This window comes from Chiloscyllium punctatum, chromosome 3 (assembly GCF_047496795.1).
Source record: "Chiloscyllium punctatum isolate Juve2018m chromosome 3, sChiPun1.3, whole genome shotgun sequence".
Lineage (NCBI taxonomy): Eukaryota > Metazoa > Chordata > Chondrichthyes > Orectolobiformes > Hemiscylliidae > Chiloscyllium > Chiloscyllium punctatum.
In genome coordinates this window covers 81,761,996-81,774,398 of record NC_092741.1, presented here as the reverse complement: position 1 = coordinate 81,774,398, position 12,403 = coordinate 81,761,996, and the positions used below count along the sequence as shown (strand labels likewise).

Here is a 12,403-nt window from a genome sequence, read left to right as displayed (position 1 = left end):
TGTTTCTGCTGTAACGTTGAGATAACACCACTTTGTATAGTTACAATCATATTACATTCCAGCACCTCGCTGTGCTTTCTAACCTGCAGAGGTAAACAAAAGCCCAATAACATTTGTTGCCACAGGTGGCTGGGGTCTACAGGTGAGCTTTAAGATTAGAGGGAATGAATTTGAGTCCCTTACAATTTAAAGGGAAAAGTACACCTCGTCATTAACCCTCGCTGCATTTAAAAGAATCCGGAATTCTAGCCATCTGAACTGCAAGGCGCAGTTTTAGCATCTCTAGCTGGGAATGAGAGGAAAGAATCTGGATACTGAATATTTGTGATCGTTGCAATTTCATGTGTTAGATATCACGGTGAATTACCGGCTCATTACATTCTCATCGATTCTAAATTCTATCATAATCATACCCGTGAACCCAACGGATAATTCGGAATCTATACAATAATTACAGTTACATCTGTATGAAATATATTTTTCATTCTACATATTGAGCCTAATTTCACTGAAATCAAACCAAGTTAGTGGAAATATCAAGCATGGTGCTGACTCTAAATTCACATATGCAAATTGAAACTACTTTTCTGTTATGTGTACAGTGTCCAAGTATTATCTGTTAGCACTGGATTAGTGGTGCTGGAAGAGCACAGCAGTTCAGGCAGCATCCAACGAGCAGCGAAATCAACGTTTCGGGCAAAAGCCCTTCATCAGGAAACGTTGATTTCGCTGCTCGTTGGATGCTGCCTGAACTGCTGCGCTCTTCCAGCACCACTAATCCAGTATTTGATTTTCAGCATCTGCAGTCATTGTTTTTACCTCATTATCTGTTAGCAGTCTGTCCTAGAAATGTGAATTGAGGAGGATGAGAATAATGCTTACCTTCATTTTGAAGATCAGCAGTTAGCCTTGCACTCATATCTCATCCAAATATTTTAATTTTTTTGCATCTGATGTGGGCATGATGAGCAAGGCCAGTATTTAATGCCCAACCTTAAACACCCTTGAAGTTAATAGGGTTCTCAGCCTTTTCTTGTCCATAGAATTTCAGAGGCCAGTTAAGAATCAACCACATTGCTGTTGATCTGGGGCCAGACCAGGGGAAGTCAGCAAATTTCCTTCGTGGATGACATTAGTGAACAAGACAGGTTTTGCAGTAATTAATGCTAGTTTCATGGTCACCATTACTGCAACTAGCTTTTAATTTAAGATTTTATTAATTCCACCAGGTGCTGTGGTTAGATTGAACCCATGTCCCAGAGCAGAAAGTTTCACTACTTGAAGACTTGGCCAATTACATTAGCACTAATATGATTTATTGTACTTAACCCAGTTTCATCAAAATAATTTTTTTAAAAAGGTTCTGATTTTCTCTCTCTCTCTCTCTCTCTCTCTCTCTCACACACACACACACACACACCAATATTCACATATACCAGCAAGCTACAGTTTGGGAGAATTCTTGGGGTGAAGAGAATAAAAGAGCCAATGGCCCACTCAGGATTCAACCTCTTCAGCATCTCTTCCGCATCTGTTCTGTGGCCTGAAATAAAGCAAGTTCTTAATCACAAAAAAGATTTACATGACTTATCATATAAACTTCTCTCTCCAACTGACTTGTTCACCAAATTTTGGATCATGGCTACTGGATTCAAGGCTTATGGCTTACATAGTTAGATTATGCTGGACAAATTACGAATTCCTTTCTTAGCTAGAGTACATTGTCTGAGGTACAAATAGAAAATGCGAGAGAAACTTGACAGGTCTGGTAACATCTGTGGTGACAGAAATAGATTTACTCCTTTTTGAAATAGAGTCAATTAGGACTCAAAACATAACTCTGTTTCTCTGTTTTAACTCATTAAAATTCTGTATTAAAACTTAAGTAGATTGCAGTCAGTAAATATACACAATCATTTTTGATGTAAAGCATATCTTTATGACATAATATACACTAAACCTACTTCTGGATATAAATTCTGTCAACTATATTTACAGATATCCCTTAAATTTGCTGTCCCGTGTGGCTTGATGAGTGTGGCGCTGGAAAAGCACAGCCGGTCAGGCAGCATCTGAGGAGCAGGAGAGTTGATGTTTTGAGCATAAGCTCTTCATCAGGAATCAGGGGGTGACCCAAGGGGGCTGAGAAATAAATGGAAAGGAGGTAGGGCTGGGGGAAATGTAGCTGAGAATGTGATAAGTAGATGGAGGTGGGGGTGAGGGTGATAGGTTGGAGAGGAGGATGGAGTGGATAGGTGGGAAGAAAGATGGACAGGTAGGACAAGTCAAGAGGGCGGTGTTGAGTGCTGACCTCTCCACTGCTAAACCAGCAGACATGGAGGCCATAGTGGTAGTTTGGTGCACTGAACTCTACACCGTTTGACATTGACTGCCTCAACCTGTCCACCCCCTTCACCACTGTAACCTCTCACCTTCACAACATGCAACCCTCCACTCCATCCGTTTCAACTGCAACCTCACCATCAAATCAGCAGACAAGTGGTGGTGGTGGTGGTGGGGGGGGGTAGGCGGGGGGGAGGCACTGGTGGTAGTTTGGCACACTGACCTCTACATGCTAACTTCCAACTTGGCACCACCCTCTTGACTTTCAATCTTCCTTTTTCAGCACCATACTCTTTGATTCTGATCTCCACCATCACTTTCTCCCTGTCCCACATGGCTGTCTACTCCCAGGCTTTGGAGAAGGCCTATATATTCACTATTTCGTTTCCTTCATTTTGTTTCCCTACTTCTTTCAAACACTACTTTCTTCAGTGGAAAACATCTCCTTCAAGTTGCTCATAACTTTGTTTCTGACCTTTGCAATTTTCATTCAGTATATTCATGGTCCAGATTTTGAGTTGCAATGTGATAGCATTCATTACTCACATCAAGCCAACTTCTTCTTAAAATCTAGCATTTTGCAGGATTTGCATTTAACCAAGATAAAGTTTGAATCTGAAGTCAAATCAAGAGGATCTTGAGGTATCCAGCAGTAGTGACACCATTAAGCTGGGTAAGGAGCCATGTTGAAGTAATTTCACAGATTGCAAATCAGGAAGTAAAATGCACTGATTTTCTTCACTTCTTAATATCACAGAGCCAAATACATTGTTGTAACTGGGTGGTTAGGTTAGAAACAACATTTTATCTTAAATTCTATTCTTATAGATTTGTTTTTCAGAATTTGAGAAAATGCTATTTAGCAATAATTATGAACTCAGTGCTGTTTCAAGCACAGTCACATCTGAGAAAACAAATTAAGTTTATCAAGGGTTTTTATAGAAAGACAGCGTGAAAGAGCAGGTTTTATCAGTTCACTGTTTGCCAATTGATTACAGTCTGTGGGAACTTAAACAGTGCACCACACGGAGAAGAGTAGAATCACTGACAGTGTTAACAGATGTGGACTTTAGTGGAGTTTCAAATTATAATGTCAGTGAACGCTGAGTTTCATTATTATCACCACTATAATATCTGGGTTATTCCCTTTGCAATGAATCATCAACTGAACTGTTCCCTTTATCAAAGAAGCTTTTACCTCCACAACCATGAAGGCCATTATTTGATATACACTGTAATAAATTCTAATCTACTTTTATAAGTGGGGACAAAGAGACTTAAAAATAGATTTCAATAGGTATAAAGAACGTTTTACATTTTTTGTGTTGTGGGTAGATAGATACAGGAATTCTCATCTGACTTTTAAATTGCAAAAATATACTTTATTCATAAAAAAAGTTTATTGACATTCACAGATGCTAAAGTGATTCTGTACAAAAGTTGTATATCAAGAAAAACAAATATTCAAATTTGACATTCCTGCAGTTGCAAAAACCAAAGGCATTTCTCACTCATGCAGAACATTATTTACATACATGAGACAAAGAGAGAGTCTTATAGCTCAACAAACCCTCATTATATATCAGCAGAAAGACCTTAGACAGTGGCCTTTCCCCACTGCACCTTCATGACAGCTGCCTTAAGCTTTAACTACGTATCCCTCAATATGTAGTTCGGGGCTTTGGAATGTGCCAGTTTGCAAAACTCGGTCGAGCCCATCTCTTTACGCTGGAATACCAACATGTTCAGGCAGACCAAAGAGCATCTTTTACTGAGTTAATGGTCCTCCAGGTGCAGTCAATGTTTGTTTCAGTGAATGTCCTGGGGACCAGCCTCGAGAGCACAGAGTCCTCTGTCATGGAGCTGCTTGGGAAAAACCTCAACAAGTACCACTGCATCTCTTTCTTGATCTTCTTTGCAAAGTGACATTCCAGAAGGAGATGTGTGACAGTCTTTTCCCTCCAGATGGCTCGGGGACTGCAATAGGGCAGACTTGGGGAATAGGCCAGACCTGCCCCACATACAACAACACCAATGACCATGTTTTTACCTGCAATGGAGAGGGAGTGATGCTCCCATAATCCTAATTTCTGCCTCACCTTGGCTCCTCCCAAGATTTTGCAAATGCCCTCTAACCTCCAAAGTACCTTCAGATAATTTGTCTTGATGGTGAAACGGATAATGGATTGGTCAGCCCAGTTCCCAAAGAACATGGCATCACTCTTGCCTTGATTTACCTTGGCTCCCAAGGCCAGTTTGAACTTTTCACAGATGCAGAGTCTGCGCACTGACAGTGGATCCAAGCAGAAAATGGTGATGTCAACTATGCACAGGTAAACTTTGATCTGCAGAATAGTCGCCCCTCCCAGGTTTGTATCATTCCTGACGGACTCAGGAAGGCATAGAAACAAGGCAACTGAGACTGGGCAGCCTTGCCTGACCCCGGATCTGATTGGGAAGTTTTCTGATTCTTTTGGTTGAGTCTGCACTAACGATGTGAGTGTAGAGCAGTCTGATTCAATTGAGGAGTCCCTGCTCAAAGCCCATTTTGGAGACCATGTACCACATGTATGCATGTGATATCCTGTCAAAGGCCTTCTCCTGGTCCAGTTTAATGAGGCATGCATCCAGCCCCTTTCCTGCATGTAGGCCATTGTGTCCCTGAGGAACACAAGGCTGTCAGATGAATCACCAATCCCACAGCAGACCTGACCCACTTGAACTTAGACAGAGTTTTGTAACCTGCACGCAATAGTAAGACTAATTGGTAATTTCTAATTTCCTCCTTCTCCCCTTTAAGCTTGCAGATGAGTGCATTGATACCTTTCTCATGGATTTACACATGCCACCTGACAGAAGCATATGATCTTACACTTCCAGCAGGTCCTGGACAATCAAGTCCCACAGAGCATAACTTGGCTGGTAAGGTGTTGCTTCCAGGAGCTATCTTCATTTCAAAGCATTTGATGGCTTTGGCCAGCTCATTCAGAGACAATTGATGGTCCAGTCTCTCCCATGGACTGCCATCTAAGACCTCCATGATAGAGGACAGGATGCTGGGTGGCTACGCTGTCTGTGGACTGCATGTCATACAATCTGACACAAAAGAATTTCCTGATCCTCAGTATGTCAGATTGTCATAGAGTCATAGAGATGTACAGCATGGAAACAGGCCCCTTGGTCCAAATTGTCCATGCCAACCAGATATCCTAACCTAATCTAGTCCCATTTGCCAGCAATTAGCTGAGAGGTAAGGTCACTACTACTAGACTACATGAGCACTTTCTCAATGCCTGCATCCTTCCTTTTCCCCAGTGAACATACCATTGCTCATCCCTTGATGTTTGCCTCATCCTTGCCCCTCCTTTAACATCAACCTTACCCTTGGTGCACCAATGCCTTCTTCTCACTTCTTCCTCCTTCTGTCAGTTGACCCAAGCATCTTACTTGGCCACCCTGCTGGAAGTTGCATTTGACCAATCTTCCACAGTATGGGCTTTGGCATCTTCCCTTTCAGCACTACTGCTTAAGTGCAGCAGGAGCAAAACATCATAAAAATAGAAAGGGGCCAGGTGCTGCACATACTGAGGAAGAGTGACCACTAGGAGATGCTGCAGAACTACAGCCCAAAGCAAGAGAATAGTATGAGTGAGTGGCACACCAGCAATGGTGGTGGTCAGCAATAGCATTTCTGTTTACACTGCCCTGAGGAAGTGCTCATTGTTTCTTCTTGTTTACCACCTCAGCTCCCATTGCTCACATGGCATGTGTGCCAACTTTGGCCATCCTCGCTGTTTGACAGATGACAGCTGACAGTGTCAGAACCCCAGGAGGCCCTGCACAGTGTTTTCTTGACTAGGGTTCCATGTGGTAGCAGATGACTGGACAGCAGTAACCACAGTTATGACCTGTGAGGTGCGTGGCTCCTTTGGTGTGGCTAGGTGCTGAGAAAAGGGATCCTGGGATGAAAGTACTGGAGATGGGTACAAGTGGGTGCTTAAATACTCTGGGAGATTATGGGTATGATCTTCATGAAGCAGGAGTTCTGGCACAAGACTGATATGCTCCTGACCTTTGGTAATCTGTGCGGGGAAACTACTATCAACACAACCTCAGCCCCAACCCCATGCAAAATTGCCTCTTGACAACTGTGATTCACAGGACTCAGCCCAGCACCCTCACCAAGACCTTTCATTCCAGCTGGTGATTCCATTACTGATTAAAAATCTGTTTATCTCAGCATTGAATATACTTAAATGACACAGCCTCAACTGTCCTGAATGGTAAAGAATTCACAAATTCACTCTCTTCTGAGGTATTTAATTTCTCCTCATCCTAATCTGAAAGGGACAATTTCTTATTCTGAGATGCTGTTCAAGGAATGTTGATGAATTCCCTGCAGAATGGGTGAGGTGCCAGAAGACTGGAGGTTGGCTAATGTGGTGCCATTATTTAAGAAAGGCTGTGAGTATAAGCCAGAGAACTAAAGACTGATAAGCCTTATGTCAGTGGTTGGTAAGTTACTGGAGGGGATTCCAACGGACAGGATTTACATGCATTGGAAAGGCAAGGAACGATTTGGGATCGACAACATGGCTTTGTATGTGAGAAATCATGTCTCACTAACTTGATTGAGATTTTTGAAGAGGTGACAAAGGTTATTAATGAAGGCAGAACAGGAGGCATTGTCTATATGGAGGTAGGGCTTTTGCCCGAAACGTCGATTTCGAAGCTACTTGGATGCTGCCTGAACTGCTGTGCTCTTCCAGTACCACTAATCCATTGTCTATATGGACTTCAGCAAAGCATTCAACAAGGTTCTGCATTTTGGACTGGTTAGTAAGGTTAGATCACATGGGATCCAAGGGGAGCTAGCCAATTAGATACAAAATTAACTTGAAGCTAGGAGACAGAGGGTGGTGGTGGGTGGTTGGTTTTTGAACTAGAGTTCTGTGACCAGTAGTGTGCCACAAGGATCAGTGCAGGGTTCACAGCTTTTTGTCATTTTCATAAATGGTTTGGATGTGAATATAGGAGATTTGGTTAGTAAGTTTGGAGATGATACCAAAATAGGTGATATGTGGACAATAAAGAAGATCAGATGGGCAAATGGGCTGAGGAATGCCAGATGGAGTTCAATTTAGATAAATTTTGGTAGGGCAGGGCTTTTACAATTAATGGTAGGCCCCAGGGGACTGTTGCCGAATAAGGAGATGCAGGTTCATATTTCCTTGAAAGTAGAGTCACAAATAACCAGGGTGGTGGAGAACGTGTTTACTTTCACTGGTCAGAAATTGAGTGTAAGAGTTGGGACATTATGTTGTGGCTGAGCAGGACATTGGTGAGGCTACTAATAGAATACTGCACACAGTTCTGGTTGCCCTTCTATAGGAAGGATGTTTTTAAACTTGAGAGGGTGCAGAAAGGATTTACAAGTATATTGCTGGGACTGGAGGGTTCAAGCTATAGGGACAGGCTGAATAAGCTCGGACTATTTTCCCTGGAGAGTGGAAGACCAAGGGGTGACCTTATAGAGGTTTATAAAATCATGAGGGGTATGGATAGGATGAATAGCCAAGGTATTTTTCCCAGGGCAGGGGAGTCCAGAACTAGAGGGTATAGGTTCAAGTGAGAGGAGAGAGACTTAAAAAGGACTGGAGAGGTAACTTTTTCACGCAGAGTGTAGTGCATGTATGGAAGAAGCTGCTAGAGGAAGTGGTTGAAGTGGGTACAATTACAACATTTAAAAGGCAATTGGATGTATATATGAATAAGAAGGGTTGAGGGGGATATGGTCCAAATGCTGGCAAATGGGATTAAATCAGATTTGGATGTCTGGTCAGCGTGGACAGGTTAGACTGAAGGGTCAGTTTCTATGCCTTATTACTCTATGACAAAACAGCCTGCTTGATTGAAACCTCAGTAAACAGCTTGACACATTCACTGACAGGAGTGTGTAAGATAAAGTCAACATAGTTACAGGCCACTCTCTCATTAGATACAGACAACTGTTGGTCGTTTAACCCAAGGGCTACCGCCGATCAGGTCAGGGGAGGGCAGAGGTGTGAGAAGGAGTGTCCTTCATAGTAACCTCAGCCACTGCAGGAATTGAATTCATGTTGGTGGTATCACTGTATATGGTAAACCACTAACCAGCAATGTACACCAGCTCCTTGATGCACTGTAACAATTCACTAGGTTCCTCCTAAAGCACCCATGAATGACTGAAAAAAAGATTTGTGCCAGCCATGGGTCTCAACAGACACAGATATCATTGCATATAGGGCATGATATCATTTTACAAAGCAGTCTAGGAAAATGAATTATGACTCAAAGATTGAAAATTACTAGTAAGCAAAATAATGTATTCAAAAAATAATGATACTAAAGACTGGGACATCCTCAGAACCTGATAATTTGCATTCTAGAAAAATTGAGGAAACTGCACATGTCTTAGGAACAATCTTCCTTTTGAAATCATTGATTGATTTCACTTTCACTCCATCATTGACAGTGAGTTCCAAGTCATTACCATTGTCTGTATGAAAAACCTTTCCTCAAATTGCTCAGCAATCTCATTTTATTCACCCATTTCCTCTCTTCTCCTTATTTATGTTGGTGCCCATTCCCATACATAGCAGATCTCCTGACAGGGATATTGGTCCCAGTTCTGTTAAGGTGCAATCTGTCCCTTTCAAACATGTATCTTTTGTTCCAGAACTGATCCCAGTGCTCCAAGAGCCTAAAACCGTCCACAATTCAAAACCACACATTGATTCCCCCCAGTTTCCTATTTCTAATCTCACATCATGTAAAAGTGAGTATAATCCAGAGATTACTACCTTCCAGATCCTACATTTTAACTTTTGCCCTACTTCCTGAAAATCTGACAACCTGACCTCAATATCTACCCTCTGTAAATCATTGGTACTAACATATGCTGTGACATCTGGCTCAATCACTTTCTCCTGCAGAATATTCATATATTCTCCAGCACGATATCCATGAAGCCCAGGGAGAGAACATAGCATGTGGGACTATGATGATGGCTACAGAAACACCTATCAGGAGGATAATTTGAAACTGCATTTCTACACTTGGCAAAAGAGTTCCTTGCCCATTGTCCATGGACTGCAAGCTCCTTCTATGTGGCATCATTTGCAGCAATTTGCAATATGCTGAATGTATGTTTGAGTCCACTCCCACCTGGCCCCTCCTCCTGGAATCAGGGTATAGATGAACATGCTCATTGAGTGGTAGAACAGACTGGAGGGACTTTTACCTTTTCTTACATTGCTACATGCAAACCAGAGTGAGAGTTCTTCCTTCAAGTCACATTGGGCCTTAACTCTGTGATAACTCCAGATTTACACTATAATTACAGAATCAATTGGAAGAAAAAACGCTTTGTATCAACACTATATTTTTGATGTTCATGGTGTTGGAACCCCTCCATCCCCAGTGGAGATCTCTCTACTGTTCCTTTTTGATTACTGAACAGAGAGGTATTGAGCCTGAGGACTCTTCTGTGCTCCTGGCCAATATTTACATTCACAGGTCCAGACAGTACCCAGTCCATGAAATTATTCACTTTGACTGACTATCTCTTTTCTGCAGTTATTTCTGAGTTTTGGTAGGAGTGGGGACTTGATGTTTTGAGTTAAAAATCACACAACACCAGGTTATAGTCCAATAGGTTTATTTGGAGGCACTAACTTTCTGGCGCTGCTCCTTCATCAGGTGGTTGCCTGATGAATCACCTAATGAAGGAGCAGCGCTCGGAAAGCTAGTGCCTCCAAATAAACCTGTTGGAAGATAACCTGGTGTTGTGATGATTTTTAACTTTGTATACCCCAGTCCAACACCAGCGTCTCCAAATCATGACTTTTTGAGATCTTTCCTGACCAGGTGAATCAGGGTGCTCAGTTTAGCACAAAATAGTATTATCATTTTACGCTTCATTTTAAAAACATAGTTACCATTGAAATTTTATAGTCTGAGTCCCTTTAAAAGAGAACCCTTTTGCTAATTAGTTTTCGATTGATTGAAAGTCAACCTGATGGAAAATCAAGTAGAAGAGACACCAGGGCTTGCCACGTCAATGCAAACAAATCCTTCTGAAACTACAGCCAGACAAGATTTATGAGGCTGTAGCTCCGCTACAGTTCCGTGAGTGTAGCACATTCATGCCATCGGCATTTTTAGATACAATTATAATTGGAAGAGGCTGTGCAAGACCCCAAATTGGTATAGTTGCACTCTGCAGAAAGCTGGTCTCCAATCAATAACGAGATCAGTACAGAAGGTCATTTTTTTATCACGGCTAAAATAAAATGATAGCATTTCCCAGCGTCAGTAAGGGCAATGTTTTTATTTGAAATATTAGCCGAAATTCAGTACAAAGTCCAAACGAAACTTTTCGAAGAGGTAGGAAACGCTGCCGGCTGTAAGAACCAATTGTACCTGGGGTCGCTCCAGTTGGGTCACACCAGCGGCGCGTGACCGTCAGCGAGTGGGATGCGCTCATTCAACCTCAGAACCAACAACAATGCTCCCCTCCCCTTCCTTACACAGTCATCAGGGCCATTCCGGACGGTGCTTTCCGAGAGGGGGTATAGCTCAGTGGCAGAGCATTTGACTGCAGATCAAGAGGTCCCCGGTTCAAATCCGGGTGCCCCCTTCCGACTACTTTTCCTCAAACTTGAGGGGAAGCAACCCAAATAATTAAAATACTTTTGTTTTACCCGCGTGGGGAATACCATTAAATCATTTGCTTTCGTGGAGTTAAGGTATGGAATATGACGAAGCTGGGAAAATAAATACCGGTTTTCACCTTTTTTGGTTCCCCCCCCCCCCAGCCCTCGTCCATTAAAACTAAACGAAGTCCAATCCAGTCGATCTGTCAAAAATCCTAAAATGCTCACTCAGGCAGCTACCAAATGTCGAACAATTTTCGTTATATGGGCAAATGAGAAATGAGAAATTTTCCACAAAGCTGCAAGGAGGCGCTACAATAAACTAAATTCCGACCTTGCTGAAAAAGGGCTTCTTCACCTGGTTCACATTTTGCAATTTTAGCTTTGAATTATTGCAGAGAATGGCCGTGGAAAGGACAGGAGGGGAGCAAGGAAATTAAAACAAAGCAAAAAATAAAGGAGTTTCGAAAAATATGTCCCTTGTTCCTTATTCACGGTGTTGGTTCATGTTTCTATATAGCTGCGATTAAAGATTAAAAAGCTGCTCGATCAATATCATCAAATAAATAATCTATACCTTGAATTAAACTGCCCAAAGATGGCAAAAGGTGGACTTTTACTCCGAACTGGAATGGTGGAAGCACCGCAGTGCAGCACTACCTGGAAGTCAGTTCATTCAGCGACTGATCCAGGATTAATAAAATAAATTCATAATTGCAGCTGTTCCTTGCAACACGTTATCACGCAAATAAACCAAGGAGGCTTCCTGAACTCCTGATATAAGTGTGCTTTCTTTCAGTAATCCAGGATATACATGCAAAAAGAACATTATCATGATTCATTTTGGTAGGAACAGCATGGGGGACAAAGTTAAAGATAAAGGTACAAATCTAAATAGGATGCAGGAGCAAAGAGACCTGTGTGGATATGTGCAGGAGTAACTAGAGGTGGCAGGACAGGTTGAAAGAGTAAATTATAAGGTATGCCGATATTAATCTCAAACCTGCCTCAAGTAGCTAATGTTTATTTACAATGAAATAGAAATTTGATGCGGTGCTGCTGTCCATTGTAAAATAAGAAATAAAATAACCATTGATTTTGAAATGGAGTTAGCTTTGTTTGAATTTATATCGCACTAGATCAAAAGATCTGATTATATTAATAATTCAAAACACAAAGAATCCTAAATAAATTACAATTTGCAAATACCTTTGAAAGTTTATTTCTGAAGAGAATGACATATGTAGATCTTTCATTCTCTGTCCTGAACATCTTGGCTTAATGCCATATAAATTCGAACAGGGTTGGTGGCCAAATCTGGGCCCAATGGATTGTTTTTATGGTTAAAGTTATGTACCTAATTA

General features: G+C 41.8%; 1 non-coding gene across 1 annotated transcript; it reads left to right on the top strand.

Annotated features, from left to right (window-relative positions):
• The first annotated feature begins 10,951 nt into the window (after positions 1-10,951).
• On the top strand, positions 10,952-11,023 carry trnac-gca (transfer RNA cysteine (anticodon GCA)). The gene has a single exon. It is a non-coding gene; the product is annotated as a tRNA-Cys (tRNA).
• Positions 11,024-12,403: the final 1,380 nt, after the last annotated feature.